This window comes from Pinus tabuliformis, chromosome 3_1 (assembly GCF_031772625.1).
Source record: "Pinus tabuliformis cultivar Carrire ecotype Pingquan chromosome 3_1, CPIR1, whole genome shotgun sequence".
In the NCBI taxonomy this organism is placed as follows: domain Eukaryota; kingdom Viridiplantae; phylum Streptophyta; class Pinopsida; order Pinales; family Pinaceae; genus Pinus; species Pinus tabuliformis.
In genome coordinates this window covers 568,272,616-568,297,338 of record NC_142301.1, presented here as the reverse complement: position 1 = coordinate 568,297,338, position 24,723 = coordinate 568,272,616, and positions in this window count along the sequence as shown.

The window sequence follows — 24,723 nt, the reverse complement described above, 5'->3', positions numbered from 1 at the left end:
TGATAGAAGAGGAGAAGTATCTATGTATTGGTATCCATAAACATGCATATTTTGAAGGTATCGAAGATTTAGAAGAAACAAATGACAAAAGACAAAATTAACGATGACTGAGATAGATTATTATGAGCTTGTGAATCTTGCTTGCATTGATTTTTCCAATCCCAATCTTACGGCAAATGCAGCACAAGTTCGCAAGGTATTTTAACTCTCAGTTATAATTTTCAACTTTCATTTCCCTGACTTTTCATTCAGTTCATTGATTTAGGCAGAACCGATTAAAATTTTTATATATGGAATGGTTGATTGATCTTTATATAGTCATGTGTAGCACAAGTTAGCAAGGTATTTTAACTCTTAGTTTTAATTTTCAACTTTCATTTCCCTAGCCTTTCATTCAGTTCATTGATTTAGGCAGAACCCATTAAAATAAAATTATTATGTATGGAATGGTTGATTGATCTTTCTATAGTCATGTGTAGATTCTGTTTTTTTTTTTATATATCATTCATCATGTCATCGATGAAGATTTTTTGGACTAAGTCTTTGAGAAAAGCTGACGGATTTTTTCCCTTCCTGAGGAGGAAACAATGAAATTGCTGCGGAATGAGAACCATCAAGGTTACAATACGTATCAATCAGAATCTCTTAATCTTTCCATTCAACTCGAAGGTTTGATGTCAATTTCTGTCTCTGTCACACGAAATGAGTCGATCTTGCGGACAAGATAGACCTTCCTAGAATCTAAAGAATACCTAATGACAAGCAAACCAACCAGACACTATCTTTCTCTAAATATGCTTTTATAAACAATAGCAAATCAAGTGTTTTTAGGGCCTACCTTAGGTCCAAAGCAAGTTTGTGGATGCCCTCGCTCCTTCGATCCAAATGAACTCCTTTGTCGTGAATCTGCAAACACAAACAAGGCAAACAAATTAAATAGCACCTGAAAAGCCAATATCTTAAAACATATTTAACATGAAAGTCAAGGAGTCCATGAAACAAATAACATAAGATACTTGTTGAGAAAAATGAGTTTGATTGTATTGATTCAAAAGAAGAAGAACTTTACAACCTGTGCCTTGACGCTGTACAAGCTCCTCCCAGGGTCCAACAAGAAGTCTCCTCTACTTTGACAAGTTTCACTCACTCCCCAATGAAACCAAAGAAGTATGTGATCTCTCCTCTCAAGCTTCAACTAGGAAGTCTTAATTTCACCAGCATTTACCCTCAAAATGTTCAGCTTCTAACCTCCCTAGTCCTCACCCCAATGCCTGTATTTATAGTGCAATGGAGGGAAGTTACTAGTTCCTCCTTCAAAGGGATAGCTCCTTTAGTCAAGGGATTAGCTCCTTCTCTTTTGGGATGCATGAACCACCTCAGAGCAAACAATCCACGTCAAAATTCCTTCTAGAATCCTCTAGAATTAACCCAAAGTGAGTTTTTAAAGATAAACTTTGCGCCTTTTGACTTTCACAGGGGTACGCACCCACCCCTTTACAGACAGAGCATGCAGATACGTAGTTGACACGAACAAAGGGTGCGGGCCCGCATGTGACAGTAGGAGAAAGTGCAGAACCAGAGCTTTGATGATTTTCAATGTCTTTCTCCCATTTTCAAAGCTTGACTCAAAGAGCTGAGGTCTGAGACTTGCTTAGGAGGACAGTATAAGTGTTGATAGACCCATGCTGACTGCAGATAGTCATGGTGACGATATTTAAAGTGCGAAGTCTGTAGTAGATGAGGATTTCATTTATCATATAGGAAGAGTGAAGTACTTTATCATTTCGAGGATCATCTTGTGGAAAGCTCGGTCGGAACCTGTAAAAACATTCAATGCAAGATATATATATGAGATCATATCATCGCTGAGGTAGGCATTCCCATACTCAGATCAAAACTAACTAGAAAACTATCTACTGCTCTGATATAGGAATGATCTTGTAATACATCACAAGTATAGACACATGTAGACACAGTATGGACGCAGCCATCTGTTTTTGAATAGTCCACATCATAATGAATACAAAATTCCTCACAGCCTGGATGGTGGAAACTAGATCCAGGGTCTTCATTTCTACTTCCCGAAATAGTACGATTCTATCCATGCGAATAAATGTGTTGAAGTCGAACATGGTAGAAACCACTTGATTACCAGTCAATGATGTAAATTGTTAACAAGTGTGAGAGAAACCACCAGTGATGTCAATGGCTCTCAAAGTACCCAGTACAATCCATGAGATGTGAATAGATGTGTTGATGTCAAACATATCACGGAATCCTTTGATCGAAGGTCAATGATGCAACCTATCGCCGGAGGCGAGAAACCTGCCATTAAGGCATGCAGATCCCAAGGTACTGACAATTCCTAGATCATCTTTCTAGATAATGAGCTGAAGTCGATAGAAAGCAATCCGTTGCAGGCAAGCCCACAACACGAAATCATAGATCAAGTTGAAGAAATTTTGTTGCAAGGACTGACTCAAGGATGGTCAAGATGGATGACAGATATTTTGCAAATGAATGGCTTATTGGCAGTGACCTCTTGAACACATAACGACACAGCAGATGGTTTGGTGACAATTGACCCAAAGTTAATACCCAGAAACCGGCTGAAGACTTTCAATGTGGTTTGATCAACTGTTAGGCAAAGGATTTCCCAACCCAGGTGAATGAAAGTGTCGTGTTCAAGAGTGGTTACAAAGTATGACAATCAGGCTCATTTTTCTCTCTTTTCCCCCACCATTTCTGGCAAGTACCTCTTTATTTTTAACAAGCTTGAGGAGGATAACATTTTCTTGATTATAAGCTCATCCTTCGGATGAGTCCAACTTAGTTTAAATTCGAACCCTAAGAAGGAGTGGTTCGTTCCTGTTTGTAATTGAACAGGTCCTTTACTGTAAAATTTTAACGAGTCCAGTATAGGAGAAACTCGGCGTTTTTCAATTTTAGAGAGTCTGAAAAAACTTAAGAAGACTCCAGGGTGACCTTTTTCGTAAATTTGTGTCTCCCAAGCCCGAAAAGGTATAAAATAATACTTGAGAGAACTGCTTGATCTTTATGACCAAGGAGTACTTTTCGTAATTAGTGCCACTGATCCGAAAAAGTAAAAAAGCGATCAACGACACGTCGTTTTATAACCAATATCGAATCTGAAACGACAAAGATCCGACAATCTTTTAATGTTTTTACGATCAGTAAAAGAGTTGTAAGTGGACCGTCTTTTTAGTTCCGTTTTAATGAGTTTAAAAAGAAAAAACTCGGCGATCTTTTCATATTTTAGGAGTCAGAAAAGAGCTTAAAGGTGACTCTAAATGTTTTTTTGTCGAAAATGATAGATTTCGCCTGAATAATCCGTATCCTGAACAAAAACACAAACATTACTCATACCTATTTGAAATAGATAAAAATACTGCCAAAATACCTTTCCAAAGTGAAACATAAACAAATTTGCAATTTATTTACTCAAAAAACTTATAAAAAGGGGTTTTGACAATTCATTTTTACCGTTTGAGATTTGGGTGAGAAAATAGTGCTTTTGTTCAGAAAACTTCCTGTGAAGATTGCGGAAAATCCAATCGTCGGAATCGAACGCCGTCTTCTCCAGGTATTCCACATCAACTTACTCTTCATTTTTAACCGTTTCATTTCTTGTTTTAGTCATGCATTTTATTTTTGGGAGGGTTTTTAGGCTAAAATTCCGCGCACGGGGGCCCGCAGGTGTAATACTGGTAACCCGCGGGCCCCGACTTTTTCTCCATTGGGAAAAAGCCAGGGGCCCACACCTTCCATGTAGACGAAGCGCGTACCCACACACTGTGTCTAACCTAGAGGGTGCGTACCCCGCCGCGAGGGTTTTTAACCCAAAAATCCTCAAAAATGGACCAAACAAAATAATTTCTAACAATTTAATTTATCTTTTTACTTGATGTAGAGAGTACATCATGCTAGATTGGCGTGAAAGAGAGCATGAGGACGTGGATGTTGCCGCATGGAATCATCAACCTTCACTTGATGCTTTGAGGGCATGCGGCTTGTACAAATTCTGGACCATTCCTGGCATGAGGGCTCAGGTGGCTTTCTTACAGTGGCTGGTTGACAGATGGAGCATACAAGACCAGTGCTTCTTCATTGGTGGCCACCAGCTCGAGATCGAGCCGGCAGACATATATTTCTTGACTGGTTTGCCTAAGAGAGGCGAAGACTTGACTCTTTCCGGGACTAGGCCAGGTGGCCAGTCTGTCGATAGCCTCCGGCTAGAGTTCTGCAACAGCCAGGCTAGAGACAAAGGGATAGACATAAAGACCATATCCCGTCCTGAACTCATGGTGATTGCGTTTACTTTCACCAGACTTTGCGTAGCTGCCGCATTACATATTTCCACCGGATCCCAGATGCGTATGGCAGTTGATTGCTTTCGAGGCACCATCTTCAACTGGTGCGATGCTGTGTTGGCCAATCTGAAAGGCCAATTGACCAGGGCCAAGAACGGACGACTAAAGACCTTTGGTTATGGGGCTTTGGTCGTGAGTTTTGGCCTGGAGAGGGTTCCTATGCTGATCCCGCAGCACCTTACTGTTGGAGCTGGGCTTCCTCGAGAGCCCAAACTGATGCGATGGGTCGCAGTTATGGCCCGTCATCCGGACGAGGGGACAGAGGTTGTTCGATTCAAACCTGAGTATTTCCAATGGTTGGAAAACCAGGTTTTTTCTATTTAGGACTTCCCTTACGCTGGGGTAGATTTTCGTGGTGACCCAGACATGGCTCTTCCACCAGGAGAGCAGTGGGATGACTCAGGTAAAATCATTTTCAACATTTTCCTATTTTAATTTTTTTTTATTTTATATCGTCCCAAAACTGATAGTAAATATTTCAAAATGCAGATGTGGGTCCACAGCGACCAGCCGCTCTCCGGCCTTTCGAGAGGAAACAACCAGTTACAGCCGCGCCAGCCCCACAGGACGAATCAGCAGAGGTTTTGGTCGAGTTGGAGGGCCATCTAGAGCGCTTGACAGGAGATATTCCTGAGACCACTATAGATGACATTCCTCGTGGACTTCAGCGCTATGTGATTGGGGTCCCAGGACCTTTTAGGAGGTTCCTTTGCAAGGTGGCCTGTGCAGTGGTTTCTTACAGAGATCATCACCAGTGATAGGATGATCTCCTATTGTGGGCACATATGACAATTTTGTTTTTTGTACTGATCATTTTTGCCGATCATAAGGTGTTTTTCAACCTATGATTGAGGACGATGTATTTTTTGACACACTCCTATATTATATCACTATTACTGGCTTATCTTGTTAAACATGTGTGATGAAATGTTTTTAAATTTACATGTATGATTATTGCAATTGTCTACTTAACATTTGAGAAGCAATTGCATCTGCTAATGTATTTAAGGATCTTGGAATATGCTGATATTCAATATAATCAAACTCACGTTCCAAGAGACGCACTCTCAAAAACAATCTTAGTAACACTGGATTTCTAATGGCATACACTCTATTAAGCTGTAATACAATGAGTTTAGAATCTAACCTCACTATCAAACTCTGAATACCAAATGAAATAGATTCAGATAATAACTCAATCACTGCACTATACTCTGCAATGTTGTTTGTTGTTTGACCGAGGCTTACCCCATGCATAGATACCAACTCGTCAGAGGGAAAATAAATAACCCACGCTGCAGAAGAAATGTTCCGTGTATTACGACAAGCACCATCAGCAAATCCAATGTATGTTTGGAGAGGCATCGACATCTGCAATATCAAGAGTAAAACCAAGATAAGCAGGAATAATGACGAAAAACACTCTCTAAGCTAAGCACATTTTTGAAACTAAAACACACAATCTAGAAAGAAAAACTAACCTAACTAAAAATCTCCATACCCATCTTTTAAGCATAATACCTCTTCAGGTAAAGACCATTTCTGGGTTTACCTAAAGAGTCCCCATCAAAGTTTACCAATTCATAGGCCCCTTTTGCTAGCTTTCGCTTAACAACATAGGGCCCATGCCACATAGGAACGAATTTTCCAGCACCTAATTTATCATTAGCTTGATCATACAATAACACTAGGTCTCCTTCCGAAAAATTTCGAGGGGTCACATTTCGATCATACTGAGCTTTCATACGTTTTGCGTGAGTCTCAATCGCCAATGCAGCATCACGTTGATTCTCATCTAATTGAGCTAAGTATAATAAACGCTTTTCCTCTTCGGAAGTGGTTGGAAGTAACTTGATGGCCATTTGCAGTGACGGGATTTCGCATTCAATGGGTAACACAGCTTCCAGACCATAAACTAGTTGGAAAGGAGTGAACCCTATTGATGTTTTCACTGAGGTTCGGTATGCCCAAAGCGCTGAAAATAGCATGTTGTGCCAATTCGACCGATGAATCCCAATGATTCGCCGGATCATGACGACTAGAACTTTGTTGATGGACTCAACCAGACCATTAGCTTGTGGATAATAAGGAGTTGAGCTATCGTGATGCAAGCCAAGCTGGCCTGTAAGTTCTGTCATCATAACGTTTCGAAAATGGCGCCCATGGTCAGTGATAATTTCTTGTGGAACACAAAACCTAGCAATTATGTGATTGAACATGAAAATTGCAGCTATTTTGCCGTCTGCCCCAAATGTAGGCATCGCCTTGACCCACTTGGTAAAATAATCTACCGCAAGGATAATATACGCATGCCCCCCAGCCGAGTGAGGGTTAAATGTAATAAAATCGATACCCCATTTGGCAAAAGGACCAATGGAAATTATAGGGTGGAGAGGAGCAGGTGGAGCGTTCATCTTTCGATCAAACACTTGACAGTTGTGGCATTTCCGGACCGCGTTAATACAATCTTTAAACAAGGACGGCCAGAAGTAGCCAGCGCACAATATCTTTTGGGCTGTCGCATACCCAGACATATGACCGCCACACGCTCCAGAGTGACAATCATTTAGAACCCTTTCAGCTTCCTCATGTGTTAAGCAACGTCGAAAAATAGATTCCGCCCCACGGCGATAAAGAGTATCTCCAATACTTCTGAATTTTTGGGACTGGAATCGTATTTTTCGACGTTCTGACTTTGAAATTTCCTGCCGAAAGGATTGGGTTTGGAGATAGACGATTATATCCCCATACCACGGATCTAAAGTGCTGATTAGAAACAAGGATTCTTCTGCAATGGGCTCCTCCACCACAGTTTCCGTGTCAGCACGCAGGAAGTCACATGTTAACTCCACAAAAACTAAAGATTTCTTAGACTTAGATTTTTCAAACTCCAAGTCGAACTCCTGCAGGATGACGATCCATTTGGAGTACTTTCCCCCTAGCAATTGCTTGGTCAAAATGTAGATCATAGGGTTGCAATCAGAAATTACTGTAGTTTTACGTAGTAAAATGTAGTGACGAAAATGTTGGACAGCTTGAACAGCTGCCAATGTCAATTTCTCCACATGTGAGTATTTTAGCTCAGTTGGATTTAAAGTTCGACTAAGGTAATATATCACATGTTCACTTCTGAATTCATCTTCCTGAACTAAGACCATTCCAATGGTGGAATGAGAGGCGGCGAGATACAAAAAGTAATCCTGGTTGTAGTTGGGAGGATGCAATAACGGTGCATGGGTCAACGCGTGTTTCAGTGCATCAAAAGATTTCTGAGCTATCTCATCCTAATAGAATGGAGTGTTCTGTTTCAACAACCGGGTAAAACCCTTTGTAACCTCGGCGTAGTTAGGAATGAATCTACGTAAAAAGTCTGCTTTCCTCTGCAAACTTTGGAGTTGGCGAAGACTCGAAGGAGGAGGCAACTTGATGATAGCTTCAACCTTCGAGGGATCGACGCAAATGCTGGCTTTCGAAACAACAAACCCCAGCAATCGACCCGTTTCTATACAGAAGACACATTTGCGTGGGTTCAACCGAATCCGATAATGCCTACACCTCATAAATATTACTCATAAATGGACAAGGTGATCAGCTCGATGTAAGGAATGAGCAGGAAAATCATCGAGATACGGTTGCACAATGTGCTTGATGTCATGAAACGCATAAGACATTGCCCTTTGAAAAGTTTCTCCAGCATTCTTGAGCCCAAAAGGTAATTTGCAATAAGCAAATGTCCCCCATGGACAAATGAAAGTCGTTTTTGGTTGATCGGCAGGTAGAATATTGATTTGATTGTAGCCAGAAAAACCATCCATGAAGGAAAATAATTCGCTGCCGGCACAATCATCAATGATTTGATCGATATAGGGAGTTGGGTAATTGTCCTTTGGACAGGCTTGATTAATGTCCCTATAATCGATACATATTCTTATTGTCCCTTGCTTTTTATTCACAGGAACAATATTCGATACCCAATCCGTTAACGGGATCGGATAAATGAACCCTAATTTCAGTAATTTTTCAACTTCTGCTTTAATTGCAGCAGCTTTTCTCGGGTGAATCTGACGCAGACGTTGCCGGATGGATTTAGCGTCCGGGTAAGTCTTGATCTCATGAACAACAATCGCGGGATCAATTCCTGGCATTTCCTCATAGGACCAGGCAAACACGTCATGGAATTCTTGGAATAGGGCCTTATATATTTGAATTTCATCATCTGTACACGAGGCACCTATATGAATGTTCTCAAGAATTCCAGGCTTAACCGAAATGTCAATAGGAACAGTTCGAGAAATATTTCCCAAATTCAACTCTGAATCGGGATTTTTCATTAGATTCTGAGGTTCCTTGACATGTTCAGTCATAAAAATTGATGAGAAATCATTTTCAAAACGATCATTGTCGTTTTTCATCTTTGGATTCTGCTTTTTCTGGTTTCTCTTTCGAATCTTTGTCTGTTTTATTTTTCTTCTTCCCTTTCTTCTTTCCACCGGATTTTGATTTAGCTGTAGATGACTCTACAACGTGAATATTGGCGGAAAATTCCACGGAAGAATCTCCTGTCGGGGAATTAGGCAAGGTTATGATAGGAGAAGAATTCTTGGAAGACTTCTTCTTACTTTTAGTGTTAACCGTACCAATCATACCGTCAGCGGCATGAGACCCAGAAGGAGCTGCAGCGATTTGATTTGACTTGGGAAGATCGGGGATTTTCTCGTGTAACGTACCCGACTGAGTATAAACTAAGTCAAGGTACTGTGCTTGAGCAATCACTTGCTCCTCAGTAACAACTCCGGCTTTAGCCACAACTTCAGTGATCTTTGGCAACAAAGACTTTACAAACCACTCAGCCAAAATCTGATCCGGAATAAAAACCTTCACTAAACGCTGTCGACGTCTCCATTCATGAATATGATCAGAAATATAAGTGGACGTCGATTGCTTTAACGAAGTTAGTAATTCCGTGCCATTGTCATATCTAACTGGCAACTGAAAATGAGTTAAAAACGAGGTAGCTAACTGACTAAAATTATAAAAAGTGCCTCGCGGTAACTCAATGTACCACTTGGCCGCGAGACCAATTAGAGTGCGCTGGAAAAGTCTAAGACGGATTGAATCATCTGAAATGGAGTTAGACGCACACCAAAGGTGGTAAGTCATCACATGGTTCGATGGGTCTTCTCCTGATTTACCTTCGAACATAGGAATGTCACTGGGCAACTTATTCGGCATTTGCGGCCAAAACGAAAGATAATTGATTGGATCGTTCGTTAGGCGCGACAAGTCAGGTAAGTCCAAAGTTGCGATAAACGGTAATTGCCGATTAGGGTCCCTAAAACTTTGGGTCATGAGACCAGCCCCAGGAGGAGGATATCCAGGATAACTTGGAATAGGAATTGCATTTGGGATATTGTATCCTCCCGAAAAACCAAGATTAACTGGACCGTACTGGGGTTGTTGAGGTTGTTGAGGTTGTTGATATGTGTACCCAGGATACAGTTGATACTGATAGACTGGCTGCTGCACAGCAGGACCGAATTGGTACTGTCCCTGGTACGGTTGATAGGTAAATTGAGGTTGACTAGTGACAACCGTACTTAAACCAGGTTGTCCTGCAGGCATCTGAACCGAAGTTTGAATTGTGGGTCCAGACTAAGGTAAAGATGCCTGAGGAGTTGATACAGGAACAGTAGAAACCAGAGCTGTCGATACTCCAGAAATAGGTGGGGTAGATTGCACAGATGTTGCAACAGTTGCAGCAGCCGTTTGGGGCGGAGTACGAGGCGCACTAGGCCCAGGCTATGAAACTGTAGAAGGTGCAGAAGTTTGAGTAGTAGACTGGATAGGTTGCTGGGGTGAACCAGAAACCAAGGGTTGTCCAGTTTGAGATGACAACTGCACATTCGGTTGCAACATCTGTTGAACTTGAGATGGATCCCACACTAAGTTCACTCCAGGGTACATACCTATTACAGGTTAAGGATATGGGGGACCATAACCAGGTTGAGGGTAAGGTTGATAATTCGGAGGCACATTTCCAGTTCCTTGAACATATGATTGACCGGAAGGTGGTTGGAAACCTGGGTTCGAGTACTGACCTTGGGGTTGAAAACCTTGAGGCACGTACTGATACTGGGGTTGACCTTGAGGTACATATTGATACTGGGGTTGACCTTGAGGTACATATTGAGGCTGGGGTTGACCTTGAGGAACGTACTGAACCATAGGTATGTACTGTCCTTGAGGTTGCCCCCCAGACACAATTTGGGTACCTTGAGGTTGCCCCCCAGGTGATATTTGAGGACCTTGAGGCTGCCCCCCAGGCGGTAACTGGCCACCTTGGGGTTGAGGATTAGGAGTAGTACCTGACATCATGAGAATATCTTCTACACTCAACGGCTTTTTACCATTGTTTCCAGTTAATAACCCTTGTTCAATGGGTTGAGGAGAAGCTCCCGCAAAAGTACCAGAAAGTGACTGATACCCAGAGGGAACAGAAGGACCGCCGTACAAAAAGGATTCTGGCGATTGAGTAAACATGGACGACTGGTTCGACATATTTAACGGAGGAAAATAACCTTCAGGTGTTGGGTGATAAGGAACGCGAGGTGGTGAAAAACTTAACCCTGGGTTTTCCAAGTAATTAGTTAAAGAAATATACCAAGTAGTACTCCTAGGTGGACTGTAAAAAATTGATTCACGCTCCCTTAGATCAATAACAGGTTGATTTTCAGGGATATAGATGCCTACTTCTTCTGGAGTAGCAAGTTCTTCAATAGCTATCAAACCAGAAGGAAGATTTTCGGTGATTACTCTTTCTACCCTAGGTGAATCAGGACCATTAAAAGTTGGAGAGACAAACCCCGATGTTGGAGTAACAGGTTCAGATATCTCAGGTTCTTCACCTATATCACTAGTAGATGAAAAGCTACCAGCAAGTTCGGAAACTGAAATAGACTCAGGATTATAACCTGTTACTAGAGTTTGGTAATCAAGATGTACAACCAATGAAGACTCTCCTTCTTCAGGTGACCCAACTTTACTGCCACTAGGAGTTACAAGGACTTTCAAGCCTTCAAGCTGGCTCGAGACTTCTTCAGAAGGTTGGCCCCGAAGTCTATGGGACTTCCTCAGTAAATTAGCCACGGTTACAAACTCAGGAGACTGGCCCCGAAGTCTACGGGACTGTCTTGGTAATTCAGCCACAGTTAAAAACTTTTAACTACTTCACACGCAAACAAAGTAAAATCTCAATGAAATCCACCTAAAGTCTCTAAAGAACCAAACAAATTTGAATCACACACCTAAAGAATCTAGGAGATCAAACACACACAAACAGTAACTTTCCGGACCGAAAACACTAGTTGGTGATGAAGTCCAACGTTGCAGAATTCAGTACAGAATTGGTGGTTGGAACAGTTACCCCGGCAACCTGCTTAATGAATAGACTGGCACAAGTTCCTCCACTTAACCGTCTCGAGTGAAGTGAACCCCCCAGAAAATCCAAGTGAGTCTAGCTGACGTCTGCTCCAGGTACAGTGGGATCTTCCCACCACTGTCACATCAGGAAGAATCCTAAAGAATATGGTCACTAAGGCTACCAATTGAGACAAATATACCTGGGGGAATAGTCTACGATCCGATACGCACGCAAGGGCAGAGTAGCAAGCTCAATCCCCTTGAAGGCTCGTTGACATAATCCAAGGTTTACCAACAAGTGACCCCAGGCTCCTCGACAATGGTTAATCCAAGGTTTACCGTTTTTAATACGTGAATATCTGGCGTAGTTCCCAATGAGGGAGGATTGATTCCCACACTGGTTCGGACACGATCTCGTGCTTCTCCTTTAAGAGGAGCTTTCCCAGAGCATAAATGCAACAATTGGATTTCTTCCTACCACAAGATTTAGCTACTTGTTTGTTTTACTTGTCTTGGAGAGTTAATTACTCTCCTACTCCAAGACACTAGCCTAAGCTAAATTGGTGTATCAGAGCCCTAGAAATAAAAAATGTTACTAGATGAATTTTACTTTAGGCATTATTTTTATTGGTTTTTGTTTAAGTCAAGAGGTGGCGGAGATGAAACTCATGGTGTAAAGACTCGACTCGAAATCACTAAAAAATGCACTTAAGATGATTAAGCTATCTTTTCTCTTCGATGAACTTCTAGCTAGGAAAGAGTTTGAGAATGCAAAATACTTCGTAAACACAAATCTTTCTTAACAAATAAATTAAAAGAAGAGCTTTTCCTTTGCAAAGCACTCAAAACGAGACAACTAGTTATTTCACAAAAATTTCCCTTTTCTTTTCAAAGCACTCAATCACTACAAAAAACAAATTTTTTTCCAAAAGAGAGATTTTTTATATTTTTCATAAAACACTCAAAACTATGAAAATGACTAACTTTGAGATCTACAAACTATAAAAAACCTATTTGAAGTCAAAGCTTACTAGATGTATTTTTGAGGATGTTTTACTTAGCAAAATGCAAGCTAAGGACTAATTTATGCAGAATCACAATTAGTCAAAAAACAACCAATCTTTCATTTTCTTTTTTAAAAATGAAAAACCAAACTTTTAAACACAAGCTTTTCGAAGTTTTTAAATGAGAAAACTCAAAGCGGATTCCTCAACAAGGGGAGATTTCATAAATGGTCAGATTCATAAGAAGGCTGGTAGACACCAAGGTGATCTGAGGTCCCTACAGCTTCTAAGCTCAGAGCCACTACACAACCAAAATGAAAAATAAACCCAACAAGCAAAACTCCTAGGAATTTCACCTAAAACCCTAACACTAATGAAATTAAACCAAGGAAAGCTTTTGACAGGGAACCAGCAGGTCTGGGCAGTAGCTAAAAACCTATTAACAAATTCTAAACTGATAAAAAAGAAGAAATTTAAAATTTCTCAAACTTTTGACAGGGTACGTAGGCAACATATTTACACAAGTGCGTTCACGCTCTGTGCACAAAGCAAAAGTGCGTACAGGTACGCACTGTGCTTAACTCATAGGGTGCGTACTTCTCCCAAAACTAGGAAAAATAAAAACTAATTCAAAATCAAGTAAATCTACCCAATCCCACAATCATCAAGTCAAAAATAGAAACGAAAAGTACAGTTTCTCAGGTCAAAGTAAAAACAAGGAAAACAATCAAGTCCCCAGTGGAGTCGCCAATTTGTCACACGGAATGAGTCGATCTTGCGGACAAGATAGACCTTCCTAGAATCTAAAGAAGACCTAATGACAAGCAAACCAACCAAACACTATCTTTCTCTAAATATGCTTTTATAAACAATAGCAAATCAAGTGTTTTTAGGGCCTACCTTAGGTCCAAAGCAAGTTTGTGGATGCCCTCGCTCCTTCGATCCAAATGAGCTCCTTTGTCGCGAATCTGCAAACACAAACAAGGCAAACGAATTAAATAGCACCTGAAAAGCCAATATCTTAAAACATATTTAACATGAAAGTCAAGGAGTCCATGAAACGAATAACATAAGATACTTGTTGAGAAAAATGAGTTTGATTGTATTGATTCAAAAGAAGAAGAACTTTACAACCTGTGCCTTGACGCTGTACAAGCTCCTCCCAGGGTCCAACAAGAAGTCTCCTCTACTTTGACAAGTTTCACTCACTCCCCAATGAAACCGAAGAAGTATGTGATCTCTCCTCTCAAGCTTCAACTAGGAAGTCTTAATTTCACCAGCATTTACCCTCAAAATGTTCAGCTTCTAACCTCCCTAGTCCTCACCCCAATGCCTGTATTTATAGTGCAATGGAGGGAAGTTACTAGTTCCTCCTTCAAAGGGATAAAGCCCTCCTTCAAAGGGATAGCTCCTTTAGTCAAGGGATTAGCTCCTTCTCTTTTGGGATGCATGAACCACCTCAGAGCGAACAATCCACGTCAAAATTCCTTCTAGAATCCTCTAGAATTAACCCAAAGTGAGTTTTTTAAGATAAACTTTGCGCCTTTTGACTTTCACAGGGGTACGCACCCACCCGTTTACGGACAGAGCATGCAGATACGCAGTTGACACGAACAAAGGGTGCGAGCCCGCAGGTGACAATAGGAGAAAGTGCGGAACCAGAGCTTTGATGATTTTCAATGTCTTTCTCTCATTTTCAAAGCTTGACTTAAAGAGCTGAGGTCTGAGACTTGCTTAGGAGGACAGTATAAGTGTTGATAGACCCATACTGACTACAGATAGTCATGGTGACGATAATTTTTGTGTAACAGTCTCCTTATATTTACTTCTTATTGTAATTACATTTTGCTCTGCTCAACTCTGCAAAATCAATCCATTGAAGTATTTCACTTCATTTTTTTCATATATTTGTTTTTCTAGAGGATTGGAAGGGGAGTTATTAAGTTTCTGAAGCGTCAATAAAGGAAAGCGATTTCATGGTCCCAATCAATGGCCTTCAACATGTATATAGTTTAAAATTGAAATGATATTTTTCATACTTGTCCAGCGCTTAAAACTAGATTAAAGTGGCAGTATTGACATTTTTACATCATAATCGCATACTACATTTTCTGTGGTATCTCCATTTTCTTTAATTTGTAAAATTTTATTCTTTCTTGTCAACTCACCAATAACACAAGATTGTTCATTTATGGTATTACCTCATTAGACTTATTGATTCACTTTTTTTTTTCTTCATCTTGTAAGTAACTACTACCATCTACTACATCTTTGAGGATGTCGAATATATTCGAGTACTGGTCATCCTACCACTATGAAAACATTTTCCATCCTACCTTTATGAAGACATATTCATGAAATTACTTTGATGTTCCACATAGATATCTTGACATAGTAAAATTGTTGGAGACACAATTGCCATTACACCAAAACCCGCAGGTGTTAGTAAACAAACACATCCCTAGAGTTAACGGATCCACGAAACACACGGGGGCATTGGATTATCCTTCTACACCACCATTAAGGGGGAGCGCAACAATATTCCCGCCCCTCTCCCACCCCCCCCTAATGCGAGCCAAGTGTGTTTCAAACTCGAGACCTTTGGCTCTGATACCACTTATTGGAGACAGGATTTCTGTTACACCAAAACCCGCAGGTGTTAGTAAACAGACACATCGCTAGAGTTAACGGATCCACAAAACACACGGGGGCGTTGGATTATCCTTCTACACCGCCATTAACAACGAGCGCAACAAAAATAAGGCCGATAGGGTTCCTCACATTTTCCATGAAGACATCATTACTTTGAAACTCTGATGTTCAACATGGAAATCTTGAGATAGCAGAATAAGATCGATAGGGTTCTTTATTTAGGGTTTCTTTTTAGCGAACATCAGTATATAGACAAAGTAATCTCTCTATTAATTTGAATTCTTATTTTATAGTAATAAATGAATACATTCTCATTTTATAATAATAAATGAATAATTTTTCAATTTATAGTAGTAAATGAAATAAATTAGTTAAAGATGTAATTTTATGGTGTTTAAAAATAGATTAAAGTGATAATATTAACATTTTTATATCATAACCACATTTTTTGTTCTATCTTCATTTTCTTTCCTAATTTGCAAAATTTTCTTTCTTTCTTGTCAACCAACCATTTAGACAAGATTGTTCAATTTTGACAACCATTAAGACAAGATTTTTCAATTATGAAATCACCCCATTAGATGGTGGTAACTATGCTACATTTTTTATATTCTTGTAAATAACTACTACCATCTCTTTTCTATTTTTAGATGATTCCATGTCTGACAACCATAATTCTTACAAAAGCCCAGCATTGCTGCCATTTGAACTTACTGTAATCAAGCTTACTATTAATCCTAGCATTTGTAAAATGAAACTTCATTTAAAACCCCGTATTTTTTCTCTTATCTTAAAAATCCTTTTTCTTTTTTAACTCTCTAGTTTTTGAAAACATAAAAATTAATGCTATAAAAAAAAATTGAGAAATAATAAGTGTGCTTCCAATAGAATTATGTAGAGTTTTGAACTGGGGAGAAGTGTTAAATAAAACTCTAGGGCTCTATTAATAACCACACAACATAAGATTGGTGTGATTACACGCCTACAACTTAATTTTCTTTTTCGGGTTGGTCTTCCCAAAAGATATAGAATGCCAATAGCTATCCATACAGCTACTATTGTGTCTCCCGCTTCATTCTCTCCATTCGGCATCTAGGAAATAAGTTGTGCGTGTGGGTGTCCATGTAGCTGTTGCTATGAAGGGTTTTTAAGTTGATGTTGAAATCATAGAAAAATTAAACGATATTGTTAATGAAAAGAAACCATATTATTAGAAAAAGACATCAACGAAAAGAAACCGCATTATTAGAAAAATATATCAACCAAACTTGAATTCATTGTAAGGACCAAATTTGAAAACCATTCTTAAACAAAAAAAACGACCAACCAAGCCATACAACAACAACACTACATATGTGTATTACATATTACAATATTTCCCTATTAGATGTGGAAAACTTTCATTTTAATTACATAAATTTTTGAATCTATAAAGCTTGAATTTTTTAATGGAGATGAAAGTTTATTGATAGTGTTCTTTGATTGAGCAATGCTAAGAGAAAAGTTCAATTCCCTCGGTTGTTGAAGGTATATATTTATTTTTTTGGTTTGCTTTAAATTGTTTCAAGCTGAACAAAATAGATAGTATAAATTAGAAACAAATGAAAACTAAAAAAGCTTTTTCCATTGTGCAAATATATTTATATTTTCAATAATGTAAATTTAAATACTTTTGAAGATTATCTAATAAATAAAAGAAACATATGTTTAACTTTTTTTAATAGAATTTGAGAAAAATGTTTGCCTATTTATTAAATTCTATTGAGATTTTATAGTGTTTTAATGTAGCGACTTTTTAAATTTTAAAGATTTAGAACACCATTTCATTTTGGCCTTTTTTTTTTATAAAGAGTTTATTTAATATACACTTGTTAATAGAAATTAACAAGTACAATCTTTTTTATAACTTTTCATTTTTGAAGAGTTAGATAAATATATGCCCTTCCAAATAAAACTAAGACCAACCCTTCAAATTTAATCACTGTTAGTTACCCATTGAATAAGGTTTGCTTCCTCCTCTTGTAGATTTGCATTTATGGGAGCTCTGCGGCATATGATCTCTAATAAAACCACTCCAAAACTATATACATCACTTTTCATTTGAGTGTGAAAGTACCTGTGAAAATATTCCAAACAAAAATGGAATTACACATTTTATATGGCTGGTTATTACCAAAAATGTCGTAAAGAAAGTGCAAATTATGTGCTCTCTTCTCAAAATATATATAAAACAGCGTTTTTTCTTCTGAAAAAAATGAAAGTGCAAATTATGTGTAATATACGCTAGATCCAGGTATCCTGTGGTTCCTTTAACTGTGGTAGTAACATGAGTAGCCTCCCCATCAATTGTCATCCGTGAAAGACCGAAATCAGCCAGTTTTCCATTCAGATTGCTGTCCAACAGGATGATGGCGCCCTTGACATCCCTGTGAATTATCTTTGGGGTGCAGCCACTGTGTAGGTATTCGAGTCCTTCAAACAGAAATAGTAAATTAATCACATGAGAAATATAATCACGTAAGACTTGTCATTCGTAATTTAAAATTCAAATCCCGACTTATCTAATTGTAATAAGATACATAACATGAATAATGTTTTGGGTCACATAAATAAATTGTAAAGGAAAAAATTTGATGAGTTACCCTGCGCAGCATCCAATGCTATTTTGAGCCGTGCATTCCAATTTAGTTCTGTAATTCCCGAGTGAGCACCTGTGAAATAATTTGGAATCAAATAATTTTCTTTTGGCCATCGTTCTAATTAATAATCACTTGCAGCAACTCTATAAAAAAATATTGCTCAGCAAACATATTTACCATAAAGGCAGTCTCTCAGGGACCCTCCAGGCATGTGGTCATAGATAAGCATAAGCTCTTTCGATTCAATGCAGTAGCCGAGTAAAGATACCGGGTGCTTATGATGTATTCTAGAATGAAGATCGACCTGTTAATCAAGTGAAACACATTGTTACCTATGGGTGCGGCCACACCACTCTCAATTTTAGTGTGATTAGACATGCACAAATTGGATCAAATTACATGCGTAGTCTCAGAAATACCTCGTTCTGGAATTGGCGAACTCCTTGTTTGGACAATAATGACAGTAATTCAACCGCTATGTCTTTTCCGTCTGGCAGTTTACCGTAGAACACTGATCCAAAGCCCCCTTGTCCAATCTTCCTACTAAAGTTTTGTGCGGCTTCCTTAATCTCTTTCAAAGTAAACGCACCAAACTTTGCACGAGATGGAACCATGATATTCAGGTACTCTGTATTCCATGTATATTTATAGAGAATGAATGCACAATGCTAATCAGTTTCAGAGAGGAGTGCCAGGATGTCTCATATTAGAATATTTTAGCTAAAATTTAAGTTATTTCCCAACCTTCATTGTGGGGTTGTGTTGTCCTCGATTTTTTCCAGTATACAGCAATACCCACACTGAAAGCTAAAACGATGATTACAGCTCCGCTTAGTGTTACTCCAAGGACAACACTTATTTTTTGCCTTCTTGAATTATTTCTAGGATTTTGAATTATTTCTGGGATTTTGAATTCTCTGGATACATTCTCCTTTGTGCATACACAGGTACTGGTTCCCAGGGTAACTGCGACACATCAAATAAAGAGAACGAACTGATCAACTTTCTGACTTAGGTCATATGGACTTTCAACCGTTGCACTATTAAGGTCCTCTGCACTATTATCAGAATGGAAATCGAAGGGAATTTGTGGTGAATTTAAAGAGAATACTAGATTACTTGAGTTTCAATGAAGGATTGTCCAGAAGTTGCTGAGGAATTACACGCTAAAATTATTGTTCTCTATAAACCTGTCACAATAATTAAAAACGATTGTTATAAGATATTATTAAATTACTCCCTCTACTTTGAAAAGAGTTAACACAAGTAAAGTAATAGAGGAAAGATAGATGTACAGCTCTTTAAGGTTTTTGAGTTTAGATAACCAGTCTGGAATACTGCCTGTCAAGTTGTTTTGACGATGTCTGCACATTCAACAAATGAAATAGCTATAACATTATATAAAATGACATCGATTTTGCTTTTACAAAACACATAATTGGTTAATAGAAATACTTACAATCGCTCCAACATAGTTAAACTTGATAAATTTGGCAAAGGGCCAATCAGCTGGTTGTTGTCAAGTGACGTGTGAATTTCAACGCTAATGAATGCCACCTCTAGTATAATACTGGAATAAAAACTGTATTTCTATTTCACATGAGAAAAGTTGTGATTTGTCAATACTTTTAACAAAATATTAACATGTTCACCAACAGTGTTACATAAGGGATATTACACCTTAAAAGAAGAATGTCTGCTTACAAGTTAATTAATGCATTCAAGTGCCCAATTTCCCGAGGCATTGATCCTGTAATATTCCTTCCAGACAAATCGCTGACAACAAGGATTATTGTAAGCACTTACAATTTAGCCTATAAATTGGGCCAATTTTAAAATTTTAGTTAAGGAGTGACCTATTAACAAATTTAAAAAATTGTCAAGTTTACAATTTCTGAGCTGTAAATTGAACTTACATTTCCAAAATTCTTACTACCGAAGATCTGTCATCACGCCCAGTTCCATCGCACGGTAGCGCATGGCAAGGATCCGAAACCCAATCTTTCATGTTGAACCTGCCTTTGATAGCGTCAAGAGCTTCAACTGCAATTTAAGAACTAATTGGCAAGACAATCAATTATGATATCGATAAATTCGAGTGTGAAAATTTTAGCGAGGGCACTACCTGTCTTGTGAATATGTTGCAGGTTGCATGTCCAGCATAAAATAATACTCATGCGCGTTGATTATAGGACGAGTGGTGGAGTTAGTGGCCTTCACGAGTTCATGTTTGAAGACGTCTGTTGTTTTATTGGATACGAATGCAAACTCTAGGGCAGAGTAATTAGGCACTAGCCTAATGACGTGAGATCGTCTTTTTCCATTTATACTGTAAATGTAAAAAGATCTGGATTTGGATTTAGATGAGTGTCATGATCCAGGTGAATCTGAAGACATTAAGGGATGAAAAAGTTCGAAAATCAAAATGTTAGAAAGGAGAATTTGGTAGCATCAGTTGAAAGGGTTCTTTTTTCTGATCACAGTGGCGCGAAAGGTTCAATTTGAGTTCATATGCAAAAGATAAAGCTTTTCAAAGTTTGGTATGGCAAGGGAAAAATAGGGCCCACAGTGCGCCACATGGCATCCCAATGGGCATGTGAGACCCACATGGCAGTTTGACACTTTGCATTCCTCCAATGGCCTCCTAAACCTACACAAGAGAACAAAAAATCATTCTTAATTATTAAATAACTATATAAAACATATAATAACCAAAAAAAAGTTAATATATATATATATATAAAACAAAACCCAAAACTATTATTAAAACAAAACTATATCCAACCATTTACAAACCTCATATGGTATGGAGTTATAACAAAATCATTTTTGTTATGTTATTATAAACAAAGCTCCATTAAGAAACCAACGTGACATTCACGTGGAAGGGTGTTAGTTTAAAAAGTAATAGATATATATAACCAAAACCGCACATGGTATGGGTATATAAAGTCATAACAAAACCACCGGCCCAGCAGTTAAGGTGGATACAAGCTGATCAAGGGAGATGGGTACGGGCCACGTGAGGTACGGGCCTGCCACCCAAGTTTGGTTATAATATAAAACATATATAATGCGCCCAGATTTCATAGAGTTTGTTATATATATGTAGATTTCATAGAGTTTGTTATATATGTGTGTTTTGGGAAGTGCGTCCATTAAAAAGAATTTATATGGTAAAGGGTTGGCTAAATCAAACTGATATATGGTAAAATTAGAGGGGGAGGACTTGACCTTAACTTCTCAATCAAATTTTAAGTTTTACCATTACACCAAACTAATTTCTTGGTAATTCCACCAGTGAATTTGTTTAAGAACTCAGTTTTGCTGGAGCTGGGAAGGACTGCACGAATTTCAAGACAAGAGAGGGCACAGAAATCGAGGTAATTTAATAATTTTTTAACGCAGGAATCATGAATTTTGTAGGAGGGCAAAATTTTCAACTTCTCAGAAATTGACAAATTTTATATGGTTTTTACACCTCTCGTTGCCACAAGCGCAACGGTGTTATCTATTTCTTCATCAGAGGTCTGCATTTTTCGATCACTTATAGAATGCACGTGGAACCATGATTTCAGAAAAAACAAGGGGCGGAATTATGAGCCATGAAATTTTCCCAAGGAGGTAAAATTTCACTTTATCAGAATATGGTCAAGTTTATAATTGTTTTTCATGATTTTTCGCAAGGATCTTAATGGTGAAATAAGATTTGACATTTGAACAGCGGACTTTCAGCTCATCCCTGAAACATAATCTTTGAGGAATCCTGAGGGAATCTAAAAGATTCCTTGAGCTCCGAATTTTAAAATTCTCATAATTTAGATTTTGGATAGTCATTTCAGCACTACTCGATGCCACAAATCTGATGGTGTATTCAGATTTTTCTTTCTCTCATTTCTTCTTTCAGTGATTTTTCTAAATGCCAGTACATATGTCCATCTTCATGTAGAAATAGTTTTCTTCTTGCAATAGATGTTTCAGCAAGCTTCAACACTTTCATAGCTTTGTTTCAGATGGCCCTTGGTGGTGAGGTATATGATGTGTTCATGTGCTTCTTATTTCTGCATTATGTTGTACAGATCTATGATCGATGATTGATGCAGGATCTTGTTTATTTCATGTTGTCATGATTCCTTGCTTTATGTTATGCGGAATCTTTCTATGTGATGTACTTTCTGTCATAACTCTTTATGTTATGCTTTGAGATCCCTTGTTGTATGTTGTTGGGATACTCTTGTTGTCATCATGCATGTGTTTTGCTTTGACATCCCTTTTGTGCCATGTTGGCGGGATGCGCACCATGCTTGTTTTGTGTCATACTGATAGGAGTCTTTTGATTGAGAGTTCTAGTTGTGGAACATCTCTTAGAGCCACTCCTACATGATGGCATTCTTCCTTGTGTGATTGAGACATCATCTTTGTGTATATCATCTTTCTTGACAACACATAATGCAGCGGCCTACACCATCTTGACACCGGGGCCCAGAGACGTAGTCCCTCCTGGACGAACTCCGTTATCAACGACTTATGTTTTCATGTGTTGATGATTATTATGTTACTTTTATTTATAGCTTGTAGATGTATTCATTAATGTTCCTTTAATTGCAATTTTAACACATCACGAAAGTAAAAGGTCTTAGAAAGGTCCTTCTTCACACCCAGACCTGGATCAAGTGGTATTAGAGCAGTCTTTACGTGTATGTGAATTGTAGTGTGAAAAATAGAACCTGCAACGACAGAGAATGAAAGACTAATGTACGCGACCATGGTCAACATTTCTAAGAGAGTGGAAATCGTGTATGAAACTCTACAGAAAGAGACAAAGTAAAAGGAGCGATTGCAGCTTCAGTTGCAAGCCACAAATGAGGCCATGGAAGAATTGAAGAAAAACAAACATAATCTTCAAATAGAGAACCATGAATTGAAGATGCACCTACATGAAGAGAAAGAGGAAAAACAAAGTTTGCTACAATAGCTGCAAGCAAAGGACGAGGCCTTGAAAAAGCTGCAGCGTCACTTATGTGAGGTAAAAAGTAGTTCTCCATCTTCATGTATGTTTCCTGGTGATGATTTTGTTGTGTTTGAAAATCACACCACAGGAATTGGCTCTAATTTGTTGAAGAGAATCGGGTATGAAGGAAAAGGCTTGGGCGTTAATGGCCAAGGCATTGTCAACCCCATCAAAGTAGAGGAATTACCACATCAAGCAGGACTTGGGTATGTCAGGAAAGAAGTTGGGGAATGCGCTGAGACAGTTAGCGAACCACCAACGATGGATGATGAGCAGTCCTTATCAGTTCTTTCCAAATCAAAAGAGAAGGTAAAAGATGTTGATTTCCTTTCGATTTCATCTTCTCATAGTATGATGTCTGTTGGAGATTTGGAGATCCCGATTACAGGGACAAATATGAGGCTCCTTACAAAGGCAAGGCACGAGGAGAAAGAAATTGGTGCTAATAACCAAGGTATGAAGGAAAAGGCTTGGGTGTTAATGGCCAAGGCATTGTCAACCCCATCAAAGTAGAGGAATTACCATGTCAAGCAGGACTTGGGTATGTCAGGAAAGAAGTTGGGGAATGCGTTGAGACAGTTAGCGAACCACCAACGATGGATGATGAGCAGCCCTCATCAGTTCTTTCCAAATCAAAAGAGAAGGTAAAAGATGTTGATTTCCTTTCGATTTCATCTTCTCATAGTATGATGTCTGTTGGAGATTTGGAGATCCCGATTACAGGGACAAATATGAGGCTCCTTACAAAGACAAGGCACGAGGAGAAAGAACTTGGTGCTAATAACCAAGGCATCACTCAACCTTTGGAGGTTGTGCATGAGCATTGATTTGCAGGATCGAGATACACTAAAGGAGAGTGCTCAAAGGTGTCAGAGTCATTTGAGACATCGTCAAGGAAAGAGAATGATGGGAAAGCATCCACATCATCCCAGGGCAGTTCCCATTGCAGGGAGAGAGTTGATGCAAACTCTCATCGCCATGCTAACATCAAAAACAGAAAAGGAAGGTATAATCACTTTCGATCTTCGAATGTTCATTTTGATTATGATCATGTTGTTAATAATGAAGGAAGACAAAGGCTTCGAAAAACATGCACTTTTTGTGGTTTACCTAACCATACCTTTTCCAAGTGTTGAAAAAGAATGGCAACACTCATGAGGTGTGAAAAACCCTCTCCACAACATGAAAAGAAACATGTTAAGCAGATATGGAGGAAGAAAGCATGTTGCAGTCATTGCGATAGAAGTGGCCATCAGAGAGCCACTTGTTGGAAGCTCCATCCAGAGTAGTGCCTTAAAGACAAAGCGTCGGCGTGTGAACCAGGAAGAGTAGTTGTTTGACCAGCAAAATCACCTCAAGGAGGTGACCCATTCACATTGATCAGTGAGAAATGGTTTTTAGACATGTTGTCATTTCATGGTCGTTCTTTTGTAAATCACTTGTTGCATTTTAAAGTATAAAAGTGATGATATGTTTTCCATCACTTGGTCAGCAACAATGATGTCTAGTCATGTTTTGAGTCATATTTTGAGTTGCATGTTAAAACTCTAAAAGTGATGTTATGTTTCCATCACTTGTTAAAACAATAATGTTTGGCCTTCTGAATG